This window comes from Silene latifolia, chromosome 1 (assembly GCF_048544455.1).
Source record: "Silene latifolia isolate original U9 population chromosome 1, ASM4854445v1, whole genome shotgun sequence".
Taxonomy (NCBI): domain Eukaryota; kingdom Viridiplantae; phylum Streptophyta; class Magnoliopsida; order Caryophyllales; family Caryophyllaceae; genus Silene; species Silene latifolia.
Window position 1 is genome coordinate 96,011,953 of NC_133526.1, and position 23,164 is coordinate 96,035,116.

Sequence of the window (23,164 nt, forward strand, 5' to 3'; positions counted from 1 at the left end):
TATCTTATAATTTTTTAATTAGCGATTAGTAGCTTGCATAGTGAACATATGAATTGGGTAGTTAAGTCCTTCATTAGGCATTGGAGTCCTTATTTAATTTGGTCTATGAATTGAAGTTGTGTCCTAATGTAGTATATAATCCTAAGATCGTCTTTAAGATAATGACATAATTTCATTTCAAATTTTATCTTGTACTTCCTCTGTTTCGATCATCTGTTATCCTTATTTTATTTTTGGTGTCTCGGTTAATTATTGTCATTTGTTTTAGGATTGGATTTGATGAACAATTTGATTATTCACACCCAATTTATCCCACTTGTCATCTAATATTTGGACCCCTTAAATTTAATTTTCTTGGTCTTTGTGCCAAAATCAAAGGACAACAATTGACCGGAATAGAGGGAGTAATACTTTTCTAAGTCTTAAGTCGTTCTCAAATTGAATTTAATAGTGTTCGAAGTGTTTTCTAAAACTTGTACTATTTGTAATCGCTCAATAAAAAAAGTCCCCTATATATATAGATAGATAAATAGATACATATACTCGTGTTATCGTATTTTTTATTCAAAGGCTTATGTATATTTTGTATTCGAAGACTTATATATACGCACAATTTAAAATCTGCTCTAGATTCACTATTATATACTCCGTATAAGTTTCTTAACAAATTCATAGTACTTGCATAACTTATCTTTGCGTTTTATGTTTTAACACTATTAGGCACATTAGAGTTGTGTGGTTAAATTGGTTTCACACCCTTTATTACCATATTTTTCTAAATATATTTGTAAATATTAGCTTATCTTTAATTATGGGAGCGTTGTTTGACTATATAAACAATAATAATACATACAATATGTTGATGGATTTTAGATTATTTTTTAACTATAATACAATATGTTGATAGATTTTAGAATTTTTTGAACATATAGAACTCTAATAAGTCGTATTTATTAATGTAATTTTTAATATTGTTTTAACTCTTACGCGCACTATATAAATCATGAATGATCTTTCAACTCTTTCATTAAACCTCAGGATTCGTTTTGCACAAAATAACGGAGAGAAAGGAATGATCATGGATAAAAATTGCAACACAACACTACCGGACAACCATATTGTACACTCTCTTTTGCGCTAAACTTGTGTGATATACATCAAACCCAAATTATTGTTTAAGGAGGAGTTTGTGGGTGGGTTGGGAAGTGTGGATTTAACTCCTAAGAATACAACAATTGAGTTCTCATTTTGTTCAGTGTACTATTTTCATATTTTTTTTAAGTCGATTGCTTGCGCATTATAATACTCCGTACCGTAGTAGAATTAGTTGTTCGCAGACATATATGGACGCAAGCTGAAAAAAAAAATTGTAAAGGAAAATATATACCGATGTGGTCAAATTGTCATCCAATTTCTGAAAATATTACTACTATTAGGAACGTAATACAATCCGATATGTAAAATTATGTATATTGTGGCTAACATAGTATATTATGATAACCATAATATTATCTTTACACTTAATAATATATTTCCTAATATTCTATTCTATCTAATATTCTATTCTAATTTTCTCTAATAAAAACATATTAGATATGTAACAACATCAAACTATAAAATAATACATTGTATTTTATCAAAATAATAAAATAGAAAAACATGATATAATGAATGAACATGAAAAAAAGAAAACTAAAACTTGTTGTATCCCTCAAAAGCAGCATTGAACAAACACCAAAGTCCTTGCATATATAGCACCATCAAGCTATGAAACGTACATGGGAAAACCTAATATATTGGTTCGTTGATGGTAGGCAAAGGAAGCTTACGTGTTGGTTCATCGCGATTAATCTTCATGCTTACGGGCTTACTGCACAACTACAATATCTGCACACAAATACTAAATAATACGGAGTAGGTCGTTGAAGAGACGGTCTCTTAATAAAATCTAATACTAACACCTCCCTGAAACAGTTTTAAGAAGTATTTGCCATATTGAAATAGGAAAAACGATTACCTCAAGTATGCTAAATTTTATATAATATCAGACAATATTGCACTGCACAAAAAAAAAAAAAAAAAAATTACGTTAGCAAGTAAACACCGCTAAAATAATGAGACATATAAAAATTGTGTACACAATAAATATCTGAAGGGAAGGGGAAATTCAGAGGAATCTATGCTTGAAAATTTATGTTTTTTTACTGTTAAAAGCCATATTTATATACGCAAATAGTTAGAGTCTTATTACGACTAAAATTGTTCATTAAGAACTGAGGAGTCTTGGAAGTCTAGTGTTAATTACTATAAGATACGTAGTACATATCTACTTGAATTCTAGCCAGTAGCATGAGAATACCGGACGTCCGAGAATACCAACTTTCATTGGGACTGTGGTTATTTTTTTTTTTTTAAATATTAGGTAGTTCGTAAAAATTGGACTCTCTGTAATCGCTCGAAAAAAGCTTCCTTTATTAATATAGATAGATACTAGATTTAATGCCCGTGCGATGCACGGGCCTTTTTGTAATATTCTACCGTGTAAAATCTTGTAACTAAAAAATGTTAACGTGCATAATAAAGTGTAATATGATCAATTATACGGAGTATATAATACTCCCTCTATCCCACTTTTATTGTGTTACTTTCCTTTTTTTATAAGAATTTAAGTAATAGAGTGAAATTACCACTCTATCCTTTGAATTAAAGGGAATGAAGACAATATCAATTAGGTATGATGGTAGCTAATTATCTAGGGGTATATTGGAGATTTACAACTTTTCCTTACTAAATTTAGTAAGGGGACAATCATTATGGGATAAATTTTTGGAGAAAATGGGACAATAAAAATGGAGTAGAGGGAATATAACTTATAAGATAAGAACCGTCATACACTCAATCAAACTCGTAAAAACAATCATACTACTAACCAAACTCAAGTTAAGTTTAACTATTTTGTGCATATTCATTCCTAATAGGGTAACTAATATGCCATTTTATACAAACTCAATTACTTATGCTAGTTGCTTTTTAACTATTTTCTATCTTCTAGTTTAATTTGAAACTTTTTCGCATTATTATTATCGTAGCTAGTAGCATATGGATTTATTAAGATGCGTTTTTATTAACTATTCTCCCCATTTCAGTCAATTGTTATCATTTCATTTCGGCATAAAGATCAAAGAAAGGAGAGGGGGGCAATTATTAGATGACAAATGGACTAATTTAAGTGTGAGGAATCAAATTACTTTTCAAATGCATTCCTAAAATAGAAAATACAATAATTAAATGAGACACTCGAAAATGAAAAAAGACAACAAATAACCGGGACGAAGGGAGTATTTCAATATTGTTGAATTGGAGTCTCTATTAAAAGTCACCTAGAATATCATCACAATACACATTCTGGTATTGAAGTTCAAAAGGTTTATAATCTTCAGTTGGAATTTGTCTAGGTTTTCACACCGGAGGCTATTATGCCTAACTATCACCTTAAAATAAAACTTCATACGATATTATCTTTTACTCGAGAACTCTTTTCTCTTCTCGAAAACTTATATCGACTTGCAAATTAATACAATATACTACCTCCGTCTCAAGAGATTTTTTGCACTTTTATTCATTTGTTAGGAATATTTTAATAAAATGTAAAGAATATGTTGAATCGGAGAGAGTATTTTACATATATATGTTTATATTTTCATTTAAAACTTTAAAGACAAGGCTATTTATAATTTTTTGAAAACTTGATTAATTATAATAATTGTTGTTTTCAGTTCTAATACAAACACTATAACATATAATAATTTGATATGATTTGCAAGTCAAAAATTCACTTGAATGTCTGAGTACAACTAAATTACGGAGTCTTTATGCTTGTGTAACTCATAGTATGCCGTAGTATTAGGACATAATACCCAACAATAACAGATTCAACCATTTTTGACCTACTATAAACTATTATTTAATGATTAATGACGACACTTTTCACCACTTCAATATAGTCACCTAAGAATGAAGATGTTTTTCCTCTACCTAATGGTTGAAAACAAAATAAAATAAACTCAAACTATGTATAATAAGTACTACTCCGTATAATTGCAAGAAGATGTTTAGGTTTTGCATGCATTATATTGCATGGAGCATATTACAGTATATAGGAGTAATATATATCTCAAGAAATTTGTGATATCACGCATGCATCCAATAGATTAAAGGTGTTAGATTTAATTGGTACCATTAATTGTTAGACAATTCTACAACATATCTGCAAAATAATTTAGAGAATAAGTAATACTCCCTCTCATCCAGGTCAAAGTTTACACTTACTTTTAATAATTTTTGAATCGATTTGACCATATTTTCTTCATATATACGTGGCGTTTTTGTAAAAAAAAATAAAAAAAATTTATGAAAGATTTTTTCATAACAATTCTATAAGTATAACAAACTACTCTGTAGTACATGGTATGTAATGTAATAATAATAACAATATGTCTTGGTATAGACGGGTGGGGCGTATAGACGGGTAAACACCTCTAATAAAATGGGTAGGGGGGACAAGGTGGGGCACCCCCATGTGCTTTCCACTTTATGGCAAATGGGTATTTTGTGAGGGAAAATGATATCCGTCTATACGTATAGACGGATAGTGTCCGTCTATAATGAGAATTTGTGTAATAATAATTGTATGTAATATTTTATGCTAACAACTTTAGAAGCGAGTATGCCGTACAATATGATTAAAATCTTACCATGTCCTTGCTTACCAACATACATGCGGTTTAACCAATTTAATGTCGATGAGAAAATAAAACAAAAAACAACTATTAGTTGAAATAGCTTTGAAATAATTTTCTACTAAAAAGAGACTTAAAAGAAACAACTGAATTAATGGTCGTTTTATATACAATCTCGTATATGAGTAATAACTGATTTTATGATAAGTATTAAAACATATTGAACTAAATAAATATGTGAACCTTAAATTTTAGAAATACCTCTTGAGTCATACGGAGTAGCTGATACACTATTCCAAAGCTATCATCAGTCATCACCGTATCAAACTATCATCAAACCTGCAAATAATATGCGACGATTAAATTTAAGTGATGATAAATCAAATGAAAAACACATTCAAACACATCGAGATATAACAACACAAATTCATAACAACTATAAAGTAATAGCAAATAGCACATTCATTTAATTTAATGTTTTTAAAGAAGCTATGAGATAATAGTAAAATAGTATTGAAAAAGTAAATTGCTATTGGCAAACAATTTTGGACGGGATTGTATAAATACAAATTTAAGTCTTAGAGTTTGATTGCACTTGTATTGCTAGTAGTATTTATCTCTTCCTTCACTACGTATATATATTCTATTATATCTAATTACCAAACTTTTTTTTAAATTACTATTGGTCGAAAGTCTTTTGTGAATGTTGGAGTCTCTATAATCGCTCGAAAAAAACTTCCTTTAATAATATAGATAGATATTGATTAATACCTGTTTGTTTTTCAATTGGTCAAGGAAAACAATAATCATTGTTGGGTCAAATGGTAGTTACGTAAAAACATTTACAGGTAGTTAAATGTTATATCTCCCGGTCAAACTATAGACGTACCTTTGAATGTGAACCAAATTCCAACACAATACTACATGGCTGGGGCTACTTATGACACCCCCTATAACAATAGTCTCGCCCCCCATCTTCTCATTTGAAACAAAATCCTTCACGCAGACCTCTATTTTTCTTCCCTATTCACACACATGATCTAAAACAATCTCATCCCTTGAAAGATAGATCCTTGTCTTTGAAACTTCTCTCAAATTTATCCAACCAAGTGAAAAATTAAACCCCTACTTCTAGAAAAATCCACAATCCAATAGAAACTAACCCTTGCTCTCGACAATGTTGTTAGAATTAAGATTTTAATTTAATTTGGATTGATGGGGTCAAGATTAAGTTTATGAGTATGATCTTTTGAGGTTTTTTGTTATTATTCATGTTACCTGATACGTGCCTAATGTATAGTCTTTTTGGCCTATTTCAGCACGTATTTCTATGCATTTCTATACTGTTTTTATAGTATTTTGCTCCGAATTGGCTACTTTGGTGTATTTTGTCCCTTTTGTAGGAATGATCGCGGAAGTAGCGGAACCATACTCCTTTTCGTCCTTTTTGCATGCATTTAGAGGAGACGGGATTGTCCCAGAGTGAGATGTTGCACTTAGAAGTGTCGTTGCACGCATTACGAGGCATTTGGGTGAAGACGTGAGCTGAATTGAAGACCCAAGTGGTCTATCGAGCTGTTTGGTGGTCTATCGAGTGGTTCCTAAGTTCCCCAAGGCTCGATCGAGCTATTCCTTACTCGATCGAGTAAGTCGCATTTGACCAAGCCCTCGATCGAGTACCCCGATGGTCGATCGAGGAGTTTCACGAGATCTTGGTCGATCGAGTGGTTTAACCCACTCGATCGAGAGGCTTCCGACTCTATGGGCTTTAATCAGTCCGTGTTTTAATTATTTCCGCATAAACACTTTGTGTTTTGGCTATATAACCTATGTTTTACTAGGTTATTATGGATCTTTTATCCTTTTTATCTATCTTTTTACCTTCCTTCACAGTAGAATTTTGTTACGTTGCTTAAACCTTCGACTGCTACTCTTGTTTTCCGGATTTCTTCATTGGATTTCGTGTCTTTACGCCGGAAATTGCTTGGATTGTAATCTTCTCTCTTCTTTAATAATAATTAACCTTCTGTTGCTTTTAATTCTTGTTATTGTTATCATTCTTTCTGCCCTAGTTTATTTATTATTGAATTTTATTATTATTCCATTATGTCATCTGCTGGGAAATTATCTGCTGTTAGATTAATTATGGGTATGAGTAGCTAAACCCCTTCATGTTGGGATTAGGGGATCTGCGGTAGAATAATGACGACGTAGTGAATGAATTAGATGAACTGATAAGAGACTCTGTCACTATAGCAATATAACTGTAATTCTCGACCTAGTTGAGTGCACGCTTCTATGTCACCCATTAATCTGGCTACAATTAATCCTGGATCGAAAGATTGGACTAAATAGGCCTGCTATAAACAGTAGACTACCCTAATGAGGACGAAAGTTAAGTTAGTGGTATTTTAGGGTGGGAAGTGGACCGAAAGGACCTTCTGATATCCGTCTCACATTAGTTCGTCTGAGTCATTTACTGCTAAGTTGTTGAACTACCGTAGTGAACCGAATTCCCGACATGTCCCCCTCTTATTGATAGTTTTAATTCACTTCCTGCCCTACTGCTCTTTGCTTATTTCTCTTTCCTTTCAACTCCGTAGTTTAGAACCAAAAATTTAATCAACACCAATTGTTACCAGGGAATTAGAAGTAGATAGCTGTAGTTGCATTACCTCCCTGTGGATTCGATACTCGACTGCCTCTACTACATTTTTAGTTGAGACCGTTAGGTTTTATTTTTGACAGGTACGCGACAGACGTGTCAAATTTTGGCGCCGTTGCCGGGGAGGCAATTGTTCAATTTATTAGCTGTTTTATTTTTAATTCTTCTTTTAGTTTAAGGAACATCGTTCCTTAGACTATTCTCATATCTTGTCTTTAGTTTCTTCTTATGCGCAGGTCGCAAGGTGGGCCACTACTACCTTTTGATCCCGAGATTGAGAGATCTCTGCACGTAAAAAGGAGACTATTTCAAGAGCAACAGGCAGAGGAAGAGCCTAGTTCTCGTGGTAACTTTTACGAGAACGAGCTTTTCAAGACAATCCACCGTCTTCTCCGCTTTCCAATTCATCGCTCGAATCTATAACTTTCCCCGATTTTCCCGAAATGGCTGAGGAAGCAACCATCGCTAGTCACTCCGAGCCCACGGCCGACAATCTCTATAAAGGGTTCGAATCTGCGGAGATGCTAGGAAGTTCGAGCCAAAGCCTCGCATACATCAATATGGTCGAGAAAAATCGGTTCGGGAGCTGCAATCAAGACGCAGCTCAAGATATGGAGACTTTCATTGATTACTGCTGCTCCATACCTCCCCCCACTGGCGTGACAGCTGATCAGATCAAGGAAACTATGTTCATCTTCTCACTCCGCGATGCTGCAAGGGAGTGGTATAGGGATTTAGACCGAGCTGCTCACGGCATAACAGATTGGAATTCGCTAGCATTGGCGTTTTATAAGAAGTATTTCTCTGCTTCGAGAACCATCGCCATTAGAGCTCAGATAACAAGTTTCAAACAAGGGCCTGACGAGAACTTTCACGAGGCATGGCTTCGATTTAAGAAACTGGTACGGACCATACCGCACCACGGTTTCGAAAAGTGGAGCCTGTGTAACCATTTTTACAATGGTTTATATGATGATCAGAGGGCTATATTAGATGCTGCACCAACGGTCGATTTGCTGACAACTTGGGAGCGACCAAGGGATGGAAGATTATAGATGATTTAGCCACTCACAGGGCTGAATACGGGAATTCAAGAGGAAACCAAAGGAGAGCCGTTGAATCCTCTTCAGTGGCCGCATTAGAAGCCCTTACCGCGAGGTTCGACAAGTATGAACTAGGGGAGCTCTCAAGCCGGGATGTACCAGGTTAATGCTATGACAGACGGTCCTTTCGTGCATGCATTTAGATGTGGGGTAGATGGACATGTCGCTGATTATTGTCCTAGTCCTTATGAGCAATGTGCCGCCTTTCAACATTACAGTAAAACAACACTCATTACGAGCCGAATATCCACCCCAATTTGAGGTGGAGTAACCGAACGTACTCAACCCCACCGCTCCTCCAAATCGGCGAAGAGCAGCTGTATATTCCTCCACACCAGAAGCAACAAGGCTATCAGAAGCCTCCGTCTTTCAACCCGCCTAACCAAGGTGCTTCGTCATCTAGCGGGGTGAGTGAGATAGGTGAGTTAAAGTCCATGATGCAGTCCATTGCAAAGCAATTACAACAGAAGGACACGGCATTCAAGGCACTTGAGACTCAAGTTGCTCAACTGGCTGAAAATCAATCTTCGAGGAAGCCCGGTCATCTACCGACTCAAAATGACAAGAACCCAAATGAGACGGTACATTTGATAGAGTTGAGGAGCGGTCTTTCTTACGAGGGACCGGAAGTACAGAAATCAGACCCGAGGAAAGCTGTCGCTGATGATGAACATTGTTCTGTTAAGAGAAAAGGACTCACGACACAGGAGTTACTCGATCGACTGAAAACTGGCGTTCGATCGAGTGGAATTGGTGAGGAAAGCCCTCGATCGAGTAGTCTTTCTGCTCGATCGAGTGAACTGGAAGCTGAAGATGGTCGATCGAGTGGGAATGTTGCTCGATCGACTGAAGTTGCTGAAGAAGGTGCTCGATCGAGTGAACACATTGCTCGATCGAGTGATATTGATGACGGGAAGCTTATTCGAGAGCCTGCTAGTGCTCGTTTAAGCGAGGAATTACCAGAAAGGCCTCGTTCGAGAGGTAAGAAGCGTCCAAAGGATACCGAACCTGCTCCGGAAGACACTTTGGAAGCGAGAAACAAGGGGCTCGAGATACCAATCACGGTTCCCTTCCCGAGGCGGCTGCAGAATACCAAGATTAATCAACAGTTTGGCAAATTTGTTGAGCTTTTGAAGAGTTTGGAAGTTTCCGTGCCGTTCACTGAATTGCTGACCAAGGTACCCTCTTATTTAAAATTTATGAAAGAGATTTTAGCACGTAAGAGGACCATAAATGATAATGAGACCGTAGCTTTGACTGAGGTGGGGTCAGCCCTATTTCAAAATAAGCTACCTCCTAAGCAATCAGACCCGGGTAGTTTTTCGATCCCTTGTCACATAGGTATGCAATTGATTGATAATGCGCTATGCGATCTAGGCGCTAGCGTAAGTGTTTTACCTTTGTCTCTAGCTAAGAGACTTGGTGTGACAAAGCTGAGTTGCACCAACATGACTGTCTAGATGGCCGACCGTAGTTTATCACGGCCACTAGGTGTAGCGGAAGACGTACCTGTTCGGATCGGGAAGTTCTTTATTCCCGTCGATTTTGTCGTCTTAGACATCCCCGAAGATGTGCACACCCCTATCATTTTAGGGAGACCATTTTTGTCCACCGCCCGTGCAAGTAATAGACGTCGGGGAAGACTTTGACCTTCCGGTAGGGGACGAGGAGTTGACTTTCCATCACCCAAGTTCCGGAGGGCTCCCATGCAAGCTCAGCCTTGCAATGCCCTTTTTTCTGTTGACCCTATTATTGACACTCCAGATGAAAATTTGGAGAATATTGCTGTTATTGCTAACCCTCCGCCTCATACTGAGAGCAAAAAAGAGGAAAATTCGTCTGTTTTCCTTACTGCAGGTACAGATGAAGGAAAGAAAGGAACTGTCAAGGGATGTGGTGCAACCACTATCAATCAAACTGGAGCCAAGGATGCAAAAGAAGATGACAGAGGGGCGAGAACGAAGGCAGTTCGAACCTACATAGATTGGAACTATGTTCCTCCTCCTCTTGCAAACAGTAATTCAAGCTCATGGAAATCAAAGAGGACGGTCGGTGTCGCCAAGTGACGTCCTCCAAATCGAAGCCCACGAAGGGGCTACTGAAAGCTGATGGGAATTAAACGGGGAAATGCCCCGTGTAACAAATTGTAATAGATATTCGTTTGAATTTCTTTTGAATTAATTTATTACGTTTTTAATTAGGACAATTAGTTTAGACGTTTCTTTAGCTTAGACTGAGACTATAGACTGTGCTTTCTGCGTTTTTGGTATTTTGGGATGTGTTTGGATATGTTTTATGCAGGTTTGGGGAAATGTCACGCATTTCGAGGAAGTAAAGACGGAAATTCAAAGAAGTCTACACGAGGAAGTCCTCGATCGAGTACTTTTTGTACTCGATCGAGTGGAAGTTGGTTCGATCGAGCTTGCTGGCTGCTCGATCGAGGAAGGCCACAGAGGAAATGATCGATCGAGAGGGTTCTTACTCGATCGAGCAAGGGGAACAGCCAAAGCCCTCGATCGAGTGATTAAATTCACTCGATCGAGTGAATTGAACAGTGGACGGGAGTTTTCCTTACTTAACTCCTTATTTCCGTTTCATTTCTAATTTTGCCCCTAATTTCTTCTAACACCCCCCTAATTGCGATACCCATTTTCCCCCAAATCCCCATTTCTTGCCCAAATTTATCAAATCCGTCACCTACATTCTATTGCTAGATAATTAATCTTCAATAACCCCTTATTTTCCCCCTCTTTTGTGCTCGTGTTCTTGGTTTTTAAAGGGGATTAGGGTTCGCGGTTTTTCAATCGAAAATCCGCCTTGGTTGATTGTTTCTTTTGAAGTTTAATTGCTTTATAGGTTAATCATCATCAAGTAAGTGTTTTCTTTCACACTCTTTGCATATTTTCTTCATTTAATTCGAATTTCTTTGAGGTGATTGAATTAGGGTTCGAAAATGCCATGTCTAGTCGATTTGTTTCGATTTAATTGTGTTTATTTGCCCTTGATTAGCTTGTTGATGATATTTTCGCAATTCCTCACTGTTTTTGCATGTTAAATTCGAACTTCGCGCTGGATTCCGCGATTAGGGTTCCTGTGAGTCGAAATTTATCGACTGTCTGATGGTTTTATGCTGCCATGCTATGTCTAACTGCAGTTCTTGATTACTCTTTGCTGCCGTTATCTGCTTTTCCGTCCCCTATCGCCTTTATATGCTGTGAATCGTTGGGAATCCCGCGCTGTGAGTGGTTATGCTCGACTGCTAGGAGTCTTACGTTCTCCCCTATGTGGTTTTCATGCTGTGTTTGTCTCCTCTAGCAGTCACTACTTTGTCATTTTACCACCACTCATATGCTACCTTTCGAACTTATTGAGGATTGTTGGATTTTGTATGCTGAAAGTCGGATTTCTCGACTAATAGGGCCTTTATTTGCTGTCACATGCTGGTTAACGCTTCATTTTAGCCACGGTTAGCAGCATCTTCTCTTATCCGTGCCCTTTAATACTTTGCAGGATGGACGCGAGTTCTTTGCCTTCTACTAGTACGTCCTCCAGCTCGTCCGTGACCGAGTCAGTGGTCCCTGCTGTTGCCACTAGCTCTGCCTCGGTCACCACTGCAGCACCAGTCCTACTTGTCTCAGCTGCAGGGACAGTTTACACCGCAGCCACTCACCGGAGCTCGATTCGAGCTTCACCACCGTTACTCCTACCAGGCCTTTCTCTCATTGGATCGCGGATTCAGCCCCGTTTCCAAGCAGCTGGTATGCTGCCACCGAGGCCACACCAAAGAGCTAGCCGATTAGCCATCACTTCCAGCCCTTCGAGGTCAGTTGTTACGAGAGAGGGCGCTCTCACACCTTTATCGAAGATGCGCACGGTGCGTTTCACTTCGAGGCTCACCGGAAACGGTTAGCCACTTTACTTCGTTGCCCTCTCTCCCCCACCCGTTTCCTTGCGCGGACCGACCTAGAGACCTTAGGTATTTACGAGGAGGTCCGTAGTTTGTTGAACGGGACGGGTATGTCGGGTCCGATTACCATGCAGAGGCTACTATTCGTACCTCTACTTACGAGTTTTTTAGCTCCTATTCTTTTGACACCGACTCTTACGAGGCCGACCACTCCAGCCTCGCATTCACTTTCGACTCCGCAATGAGTCGCACCACCGGACCTTGGCCGAGGTTTGGGCGAGTTTTGGGACTAGTTAGTGACGGTCCCACCGCCCCACCTCGAGACCTCCTTCACCACTTTGGGTGCTCTTTCTCACACCCCCTTCCACTCACGGAAGGGAGCTCATGTTCACTTATCTCGCGCCCCGTTACTACTTGCGTCCTCGTTAGGAGAGACCATCTTTGGGCGACCTGAGCCCAATAACGTGACCAACACCGAGCTAGCGATTCTCGCGGGTACCTCAACATTGACTACGGTACCCGTTTGTTCTAAACATTGCCTATCCGGTAGCTCGGCATTGGAACGGTATTGGGACTCGGTCAAAACCGCCGTTGTCCGTGGCGGGTGGGTGACTAGGATTGCCCGCCACCTTTACCCCACTGAGCCCGGACTCACTGCACCCGATGAGATGGCTCACCTTGACCTGGATGCCATGGCCGTCTTCGCCTGGTTCCCAAAGGCGAAGGGGAGTGCGAGGACGTGGAAGATATGTGGTTCCACGTCGTCATTACCTTGCCGTGCTCTACCCTTCCCCCACTTTTACCGCTCTCATCTCGTGCCGAGGGAGCGAGGCCACCTCCACCTACCTACCACCTTACCTTCACCCCTCCTTCTTCTTCTAAGAAGAGGAAGCGGGAGGCCGGAGCATCTTCTAGCTCTCGGGCTCGGACTCGGGCCCAGCCGGATCGACACTCACGCCTCGGCCTACACCCACACGCACTCCTACGCCCGCACCTCCACTTGACCCTCCTTCCGTTCGGTTTTCCCGGCCAATTTTGTTTGCCCTCCCCGTCTTAGAGGCGCCCGAGGTCATGGACCAAGGGCGTCGTGATGCCGTGCTTTCGGATATGTGCGGTACATTACGAGATGAGACAGATATGGCTTTGGCTGTATTCCCGCTCTACGAGTTCCACATCCGAGCCCGGCGACCGATTCCGGAGGGGTGGCCGCATCCTTCCTTCTACCGATACCCAGGCGGACGGGTACCCTCCACTTCCTTCCGACTCGGAGGAGGAGGAGGAGGAGACAGCAGTAGCACGAGAGGTGCGGTTTCGGCGAAGCGGTGGCACACCGGCCGCCAGAGAGGAGGAGAGGGATCCTCCATTCGTGCCCGGTCCGGAGGATCGGCTGAGATGATGACTAGAGGTCCCCCTTGTTTGTTGCTTTGGTTTGGGGAGACCGTTTTGTTGGGTCGGAGTACTGGGAGACGGCGGTGCCGACGACGAGTAGCTATCGGTCTACTCACTTCCCCGGTTCGGGCCGGTTTGGGGAAGTTCGTGTTTTGTATGTCTTCTTACTCTTTTTATTTCGTCTCCTTTATTTTTCTTTTATTGGTTGTATACTCCCATCCCCCATTTTTCTCACAGGTGTATCTTTGGAGGACAACGAGGGCGTTGTCCGTTTTGGTTTGGGGAGGGTATTGCATCCTTTTGAGTCTGCATCTGCATTTGTTTTGCATTCACGTTTAATTGTTCAGTTTGCATTTGTTGTTTATTTTCAAAAAAAAAATCAAAAATTCAAAAAAATTAGAAAATGTCAAAATTCAAAAAAAAAATTTTCACGTTTATTTTTGCATTTAGGTTGAGTCGGAACGGTAGATTCCCGTGATGAAATTGCACTATAACTTGTCAATTCACTTGAGCCTTGCACTTTATTGATGGTTTTTAGCTTTGTCATACGCATAATCTACGAATTTCTGTTCAAATAATAGCTGACTGTCTAGACTTGACCTATAAATTAAACTACTTAAAAATTCTGAGATCTAGAGCCCATAACTGGTGACATTCATGACCAGTTCATTAGGAATTTTGAGTAGTACTCCTTGCATAGCATGTTCGTCTCTTTTGCACATTTATGACATTCAATTTCTCGTCAAATGCACATATTCGGGTTTGTGGTTGGTGTCACATGCAGGGAGGGTCTTGCAAATTCCCCTTTCTTTACATCTTACACCCATTTAGCTCCACATTGACCAAAACTTGCCTTTTTGACCCATTAGCTACATTCCAAACAAGCCTGCCTAGTCAAGCTAGTTAGTCTGTCCTTTTGTGGTATGTTTTCCATTGCAGTTTGGTCCGTAATTCCTGTTTGGAGTTGGTGTTTGTGTTAAGAAGGGAGGAAGAGAAAAGAAAAAAAAAGTATTGAAAAAGAAAAAAAAAAAAAAAAAAGAGAAAAAAAGAAAAAAGATGAGATTCACGTATACAAAGAACAAAAAGAAAAAAAAGAGCTGTGAAAAGTTGGACCCTCTTGTCAGAGTTGAGAAGATGTTTGAAGACGTACAATCGACAAGAGGGTTGGTTGTTTCAGTTAGTTGTTTCAGACGATGTGTTTAAAAAAAGGGAACTTTGTGACCGTCTAACTCCTCCGCTCTTATTCTATATTTTTGAGGAGATTGTGCTTTGAGTCTAGTGAGTTTTGTGCCAAGTGAAGGGCACCTGTGTTTAGTCTTTCAGACAGTTGAGATCCGGATGGTTTATCATGGTCCTGTTAGGAACTAGCTTGACGCTTTTACCTCCACATTTCCATAACTTGTTTTGCCTTTTCTCACCTGAACCTCACTATTCCCATATTTATTTGTAAGCCCTCGGCTGTGACAGACATTATTGGTTGGAGTGTGTGCATTAGTACTTGAATTGTCTTTCATTTTTGTTGCATGCATGCTATGTAGGTCGCAGTTAGGCGAGTGACTGTCTTTTCTTCTCTCTTTTACATATAACATTTGCCCTTTGCTTCATGAGAGAAGAGTGACCACGTGAGAGTCCGATTTTGTTGGTCTTGCAAGGTCGATAGGTCGGCTTTATTTCGAATGACTTATAATTCGTTTATGTATCGATCGCCTAGCTTTAATCGTTGATTTCTCGCATCAAAGTGGTTCAAGTAGACAAGTTAAGCTAGCTCTGAGTTATCATTTCCGTTCCATTAGTTTAGTTTTGAGTTTACTCGAGGGCGAGTAAAGGTTTGGTTTGGGTAGATTTGATACGTGCCTAATGTATAGTCTTTTTGGCCTATTTCAGCACGTATTTCTATGCATTTCTATACTGTTTTTATAGTATTTTGCCCCGAATTGGCTACTTTGGTGTATTTTGTCCCTTTTGTAGGAATGATCGCGGAAGTAGCGGAACCATACTCCTTTTCGTCCTTTTTGCATGCATTTAGAGGAGACGGGATTGTCCCAGAGTGAGATGTTGCACTTAGAAGTGTCGTTGCACGCATTACGAGGCATTTGGGTGAAGACGTGAGCTGAATTGAAGACCCAAGTGGTCTATCGAGCTGTTTGGTGGTCTATCGAGTGGTTCCTAAGTTCCCCAAGGCTCGATCGAGCTATTCCTTACTCGATCGAGTAAGCTGCATTTGACCAAGCCCTCGATCGAGTACCCTGATGGTCGATCGAGGAGTTTCTGCTGAGATCTTGGTCGATCGAGTGGTTTAACCCACTCGATCGAGAGGCTTCCGACTCTATGGGCTTTAATCAGTCCGTGTTTTAATTATTTCCGCATAAACACTTTGTGTTTTGGCTATATAACCTATGTTTTACTAGGTTATTATGGATCTTTTATCCTTTTTATCTATCTTTTTACCTTCCTTCACAGTAGAATTTTGTTACGTTGCTTAAACCTTCGACTGCTACTCTTGTTTTCCGGATTTCTTCATTGGATTTCGTGTCTTTACGCCGGAAATTGCTTGGATTGTAATCTTCTCTCTTCTTTAATAATAATTAACCTTCTGTTGCTTTTAATTCTTGTTATTGTTATCATTCTTTCTGCCCTAGTTTATTTATTATTGAATTTTATTATTATTCCATTATGTCATCTGCTGGGAAATTATCTGCTGTTAGATTAATTATGGGTATGAGTAGCTAAACCCCTTCATGTTGGGATTAGGGGATCTGCGGTAGAATAATGACGACGTAGTGAATGAATTAGATGAACTGATAAGAGACTCTGTCACTATAGCAATATAACTGTAATTCTCGACCTAGTTGAGTGCACGCTTCTATGTCACCCATTAATCTGGCTACAATTAATCCTGGATCGAAAGATTGGACTAAATAGGCCTGCTATAAACAGTAGACTACCCTAATGAGGACGAAAGTTAAGTTAGTGGTATTTTAGGGTGGGAAGTGGACCGAAAGGACCTTCTGATATCCGTCTCACATTAGTTCGTCTGAGTCATTTACTGCTAAGTTGTTGAACTACCGTAGTGAACCGAATTCCCGACATGTCCCCCTCTTATTGATAGTTTTAATTCACTTCCTGCCCTACTGCTCTTTGCTTATTTCTCTTTCCTTTCAACTCCGTAGTTTAGAACCAAAAATTTAATCAACACCAATTGTTACCAGAGAATTAGAAGTAGATAGCTGTAGTTGCATTACCTCCCTGTGGATTCGATACTCGACTGCCTCTATTACATTTTTAGTTGAGACCGTTAGGTTTTATTTTTGACAGGTACGCGACAGACGTGTCATTACCTATATGTTTTAATGTAAGCGATATTTTGCTGATAAATAACCTCATTTATTATCACTATCCTCGTTAAACTCATCACCCTTCCACAAATGCACCCTCCCTCCACCCCACTAATTTACCCGCAAAATTAAATATCGGTCACTATGATTAGTTCTTACTACTTGAAACAACCTACAATCCACTACCACTATCACTACCTTTCTGCTACGTTTTACATCTAAGAAGTCATAAATCACATTCACCTCCATGAAACACCAATCTTTACTCCAGATGATATATATGAATACTCGTCTCCCTTATCGAAGACAATTTATTTCTCCTTCAACAAAGAAAAGTTTAAGAAGCAATCTTCCCTCTTATCTCTCTCCCTTTCCCTTCCTATTCTTTTTCTCATCCCCTCTCCTACCTCCATTCCAAATACTCAAATAAAGTGTTTGGGTACTATGTTTGTAAACTGAATAAGTTTGAATATTATATATATACACGAACTTTGCTATTTATTTCATTTTGCATATATAAATCTTACTACCTGTTTGAAATCTATATCTCATTATACAACATATTCATATATGTTACAATTAATTTAGTCATAAAATTAAATAAAGATCTTATGCATGCAAACATAAAAAGAATAGAGAAGAAATCATTTTCCTTACTATAAAATTTCGGATCAAAGGGCACAAGTAAGATCTCCTTCTTACTTGTTCTTGAGCTTTCCTAATAAGGATGAATAAAGATTCAAGCTTAGAATCTCTCCCAAAGATGAATACCCAAGATAACCCCTTAAAAGACTAATATTATTTGAACTAGAACAATATTAATCTTACTAAAAATTGACCCAAAATATTGTTGGTACTCTTGTTTATTCGGCCAAGAGTAAGGAAGAATTTTGGAGTTTTTATTTCTCTAGTTTTTCTTAAGATGTTGAGAGAAAATGCTATTTCTTTCACTAGGAAATTAGAGTGGTGTGAATGAATAATGAAAAGAACCCATTTGGTTCTCTTTAGAGGGCAAAACCGGTGGGTGTGGAAGGGTGCCCTATGCATGGGCTTGATTCTCTAACCAAGAATATAGGCATGCAAGGCTAGGTGTAGGTTTCATAATTATGTTTTCCACTTATAAATAATCAACACAATTTTCATCCTAATACACCCTCTATTTCGGTATACACACATAAAATGGATGAGACCATTTTATTTGTGATTTTGTCAATATGTCACATGTGACACATTACATGACATCTTATAAATAAAATGTATTTTTAACAATTAAAAATCAACATATTAATAAAATATGTCACTTATAAAAATTAACATAGTAATTCGCAATTACTTGTACCAAAATGGTTTATTAATTTATAAATCACAACATCTTGTATTTATAATAAATTATTCATTCAGTTTCAATTTGTTTCCGTAAACAATAATTTCATCTAAGTAACAAAACAATTTGATTACTTAGACCGTGTCTTATATAATCAAATTATAATGAGACACGTAAATATTACTTCCAAAATCGTCCGTCAATTTTAAGCAATTTAATTAACTCGTATCGTCATACGATCAATTAAATATTCAATTAAGAGTGTTACCCTTTAGGTATGACCTAAGGGGATCAAGTGATCACCACCGTCGCACGACAGTAATGTCAAACTCTAGTCAGCCAACCATTACCGATATGTGTGGACCAGTTGACTGTAAAATATTACTTCCCACATGTATTCTTAAAATGAGATTTAAACATGTGATCATCATGATCAACAGTTGTGATCGCATTATTGTCGGAGGACACATATTCCAACAATCTCCCACTTGTCCTCGACAAGTGTGCGTCACCAATTCTCTTGTCCTATTACTATCTCTCACTCAATGCAAGGTGTCTTTCGGGTCGTACTTGCAAGTGATCATATCGAGAGTGGTTTCCTCGATCTGGAGAATAACTGATTGACCGGATTTATCTACCATAGATACCTTCCGAGCGTGGCCACGCATTTCCAGTTCATTACTCCTCGAGTGGCCCTGAGATATTGTTATAACCCTGACAAGGGGTGGACAATTCCTATCGCACTTATTCCCTTTGACTAGCCACAGCCATCATAACCAAAAATATGCCCATTTGACCCCATTTACGAAGGTCGTAGTAACACAAATCAAAGTTAATCTGAAACTGTGCCACCTTAGGCGAACAGTCTTTAGTCAAAAGAATCGACTTATTAGAATACTATAGCAGCTCTCGCCACGACCAGGCTATATAAATTTGCCAGAACTCTATAAGCGGTCATAAGGCCCGACAAAGTGTTCATAACAGTCTGCCTATGTGATCGACTAGTCATTCTCATATGACTCCATAGCACTTGAACTTGCTATCAATCGCATCACACTCTAGTCACTTCGAGACATCACCTCATACAAGTGACTATGGGCGAATACAAAGTTAATCCGTGTTCAGTTTAACGGAGTTCAAATGTTACTACAACCCGTTTGGATGTAACAATGTATAAAGAAAAGATAAAAGACAAATGTGATTATGAACATGAACAAAAACAACACTTTTATTTCATTTCAAAATCTAACACAAACTTGGTACACGTTTAAGTCCCATGGACGCAACATGTCAATCATGCTTAGCCTGCGATAAAGGCTTGGTGAGCGGATCAGCAATGATATCATCCGTCCTAACCTTACATAACGCAATTTCCTTTCTTTCAATGAAATCTCTAATTACATGATATTTTCTAAGTACATGTCTAGATCTATTACTAGACTTTGGCTCTTTAGCTTGGAAGATCGTCCCACTATTATCACAATAGAGAGTGATGGGATCATTGACCGTAGGTACTACTCTTAGACCTTCCGTGAATTGTCTGATCCACACAGCTTCCTTAGCAGCTTCCGATGCTGCAATGTACTCAGCCTCCGTTGTTGAATCCGCAGTCACAACTTCCTTGAAGCTTCTCCAGCTAACGGCACCACCATTGAGTATGAAAACGAAACCAGCTTGTGATTTCATGTCATCTCTATCCGTTTGGAAACTTGAGTCCGTGTAACCATTAACACGGAGCTCGGTGTCTCCTCCAAACACTAAGATAGAATCCTTAGTTCTTCTCAAGTACTTAAGGATGTTCTTGACGGCTATCCAGTGACTCTCACCTGAATTTCCTTGATATCTACTCGTCATGCTCAAGGCATACGAGACATCAGGACGTGTGCATATCATGGCATACATGATTGATCCAACAGCGGAAGCATAAGGGATCAATTCCATGCGTTCAACATCATGGGGTTTAGAGGGCGATTGAGACTTGCTCAATATAGTCCCAGTTACCATAGGTACCAATCCCCTTTTTGATTTGTCCATGCTGAAACGTCGAAGAATCTTATCAACATAAGACTCTTGACTTAGTGCCAATATCCTCTTGGATCTATCTCTATGGATCCGGATACCTAATATGCGTTGTGCCTCTCCTAACATTTGGAAATGGTTACCTAACCACTTCTTAACTGAAGACAACATTGGAATATCATTTCCAATGAGTAGTATGTCATCGACATACAAGATTAGGAACACAACATTGCTCCCACTAAATTTCATGTATAAACATGGTTCCTCAACACTTCGAGTGAAACCATTCTCTTTTATCACATGATCGAATCGATGATTCCAACTTCTTGATGCTTGCTTAAGACCATAAATGGATCTCTTAAGTTTGCACACTTTGTTAGGATTTTTAGAATCGACAAAACCTTCGGGTTGTATCATGTACACCTCCTCTTCTAAATGCCCATTTAGAAAAGCGGTTTTGACATCCGTTTGCCATATTTCATAATCATGAAATGCGGCAATCGCTAACACAATCCGTATGGATCTTAGCATGGCTACGGGGGCGAAGGTTTCATCATAATGGAGACCTTGGACTTGGGTAAATACTTTTGCCACTAGCCTAGCTTTGTAGACATCATCATGTCCTTCTATGCCATTCTTGACTTTGAAAATCCATTTGCATTGAAGAGGTCTTGCCCCTTTAGGCAAATCCACCAAGTTCCAAACTTGGTTTTCATGCATAGAATCCATCTCGGACTTCATGGCTTCAAGCCATAAGGAGGAATTTGGACTAGAGATTGCGGCCTTGTAGGTGGCGGGCTCGTCACTTTCTAAAAGCAACACATTGAGTGTTCCATCTTCTTCGATAAGTCCCACATATCGATCGGGATGGCAAATAACATGGCCCGTTCTTCTAAGTGGAGGAGAGACAACCGCGTTAGATGACGAAGGAACATCTTCTTGCGTCTCTACATCGGTTTATGGCTCTTGAACTTCATCAAGTTCAAAATTTCTCCCACTCTGTTTCTTAGAAATAAATTGACTTTCTAAGAAGACAGCCTCACAAGACACAAACACTTTGTTTTCTTGAGGTTTGTAGAAGTAGTATCCTCGAGAGGTCAAGGGGTAACCTACAAAGATGCATTTTTCAGATTTTGGGGCAAGCTTGTTGTCGGTCTTTACCTTGACGTAAGCGTCACATCCCCAAATTTTCATGTAGGATATATTAGGAACTCTTCCCTTCCACATCTCATATGGAGTCTTTTCGGTTGTTTTTGTGGGACTATTATTCAAAGATCTAATTGCGGTTTGAATCGCAAATCCCCCAAACGAGTTTGGTAGCTCGGTTTGACTCATCATTGATCGAACCATATCAAGTAGGGTTCGATTTATTCTTTCGGCAACACCATTGAGTTGTGGTGTTCCGGGTGGAGAAAGTTGTGATATAATACCACAACCTTTCAAGTGTGAATCGAATTCAAGGCTAAGATATTCTCCACCACGATCGGATCGTAGTGCCTTAATCCTTTTGTTCAATTGGTTCTCTACTTCGTTTTGAAATTCCTTAAATTTCTCAAAAGCTTCACTTTTATGCTTCATTAAATAGATATACCCATATCTACTCAAGTCATCGGTGAAGGTTATGAAGTAGTCATAATTTCCTCGAGCGGTGATACTCATTGGTCCACACACATCGGTATGTATGAGTCCCAATAGTTCACTTGCTCGTGTCCCTTTACCACTAAAAGGATTTCGAGTCATTTTGCCAAGAAGGCAATATTCGCATGTTCCATATGATTGAAAATCAAATGGTATAATCACATTAGTTGAAATTAATCTTTTGATGCGATTCTCGTTTATGTGACCTAATCGACAATGCCAAATGAACGATTCATTTGGATCACTTGATTTGAGTTTCTTTGAATGAATGTTGTAGATGTCATTAGTCGGATTCGAGGTTTCCAAAATGTAAATGCCATTAATGGAAGGAGCTTGGCCTATAACCAAGTCGTTCCTTGAAATAGTACAACGATTGTTCTTAATGACAAAACAAAAACCATCCATGTCTACCATAGCGATAGAAATAATGTTTTTAGAAAGTGTAGGCACATAAAAACAATTATGTAAATACAACTCAAATCCATTAGGCAAAGCTAATACATAAGTTCCCTTGGATTCGGCCGCTACTCGAGCTCCATTTCCAAGGCGTAGATCCACATCTCCTTTGCTAAGCCTCTTCACGTCTCTTAACCCATGTAAATGATTACAAAGGTGAGAACCACAACCGGTATCTAGTACCCATGTCGTAGTGGAAGTATAATTTACATCAATAACATAAATTTCCTTAGGAATTTTACCTTTTGGAACGATGATTCCTTCCCTTATATTTCGCAAATATACGGGACAATTTCTAAGCCAATGTCCCATGCCATAGCAATAATGGCACTCATCTTCAACTTGTTTGAAGTTTTTCCCTTTCTTTCCCTTCTTCTTGAACCTTTTACCCTTAGAAGCAAGAACTTGATTGCTTGAGCTCCCACTAGTTTTGGCATCTTTCTCTTCCAAAGACAAAGATCCTATAGATTTTATGAGGCGGTCTTCCTGAGACCGGCTCACAAGAGATCTTGTAGTAGTAGTAGGAGGTTTAGAAGAGGTGATGAAGTTTAGGTTTCCATCCGAACCTATCCCAAAATGAAGTTCTCTA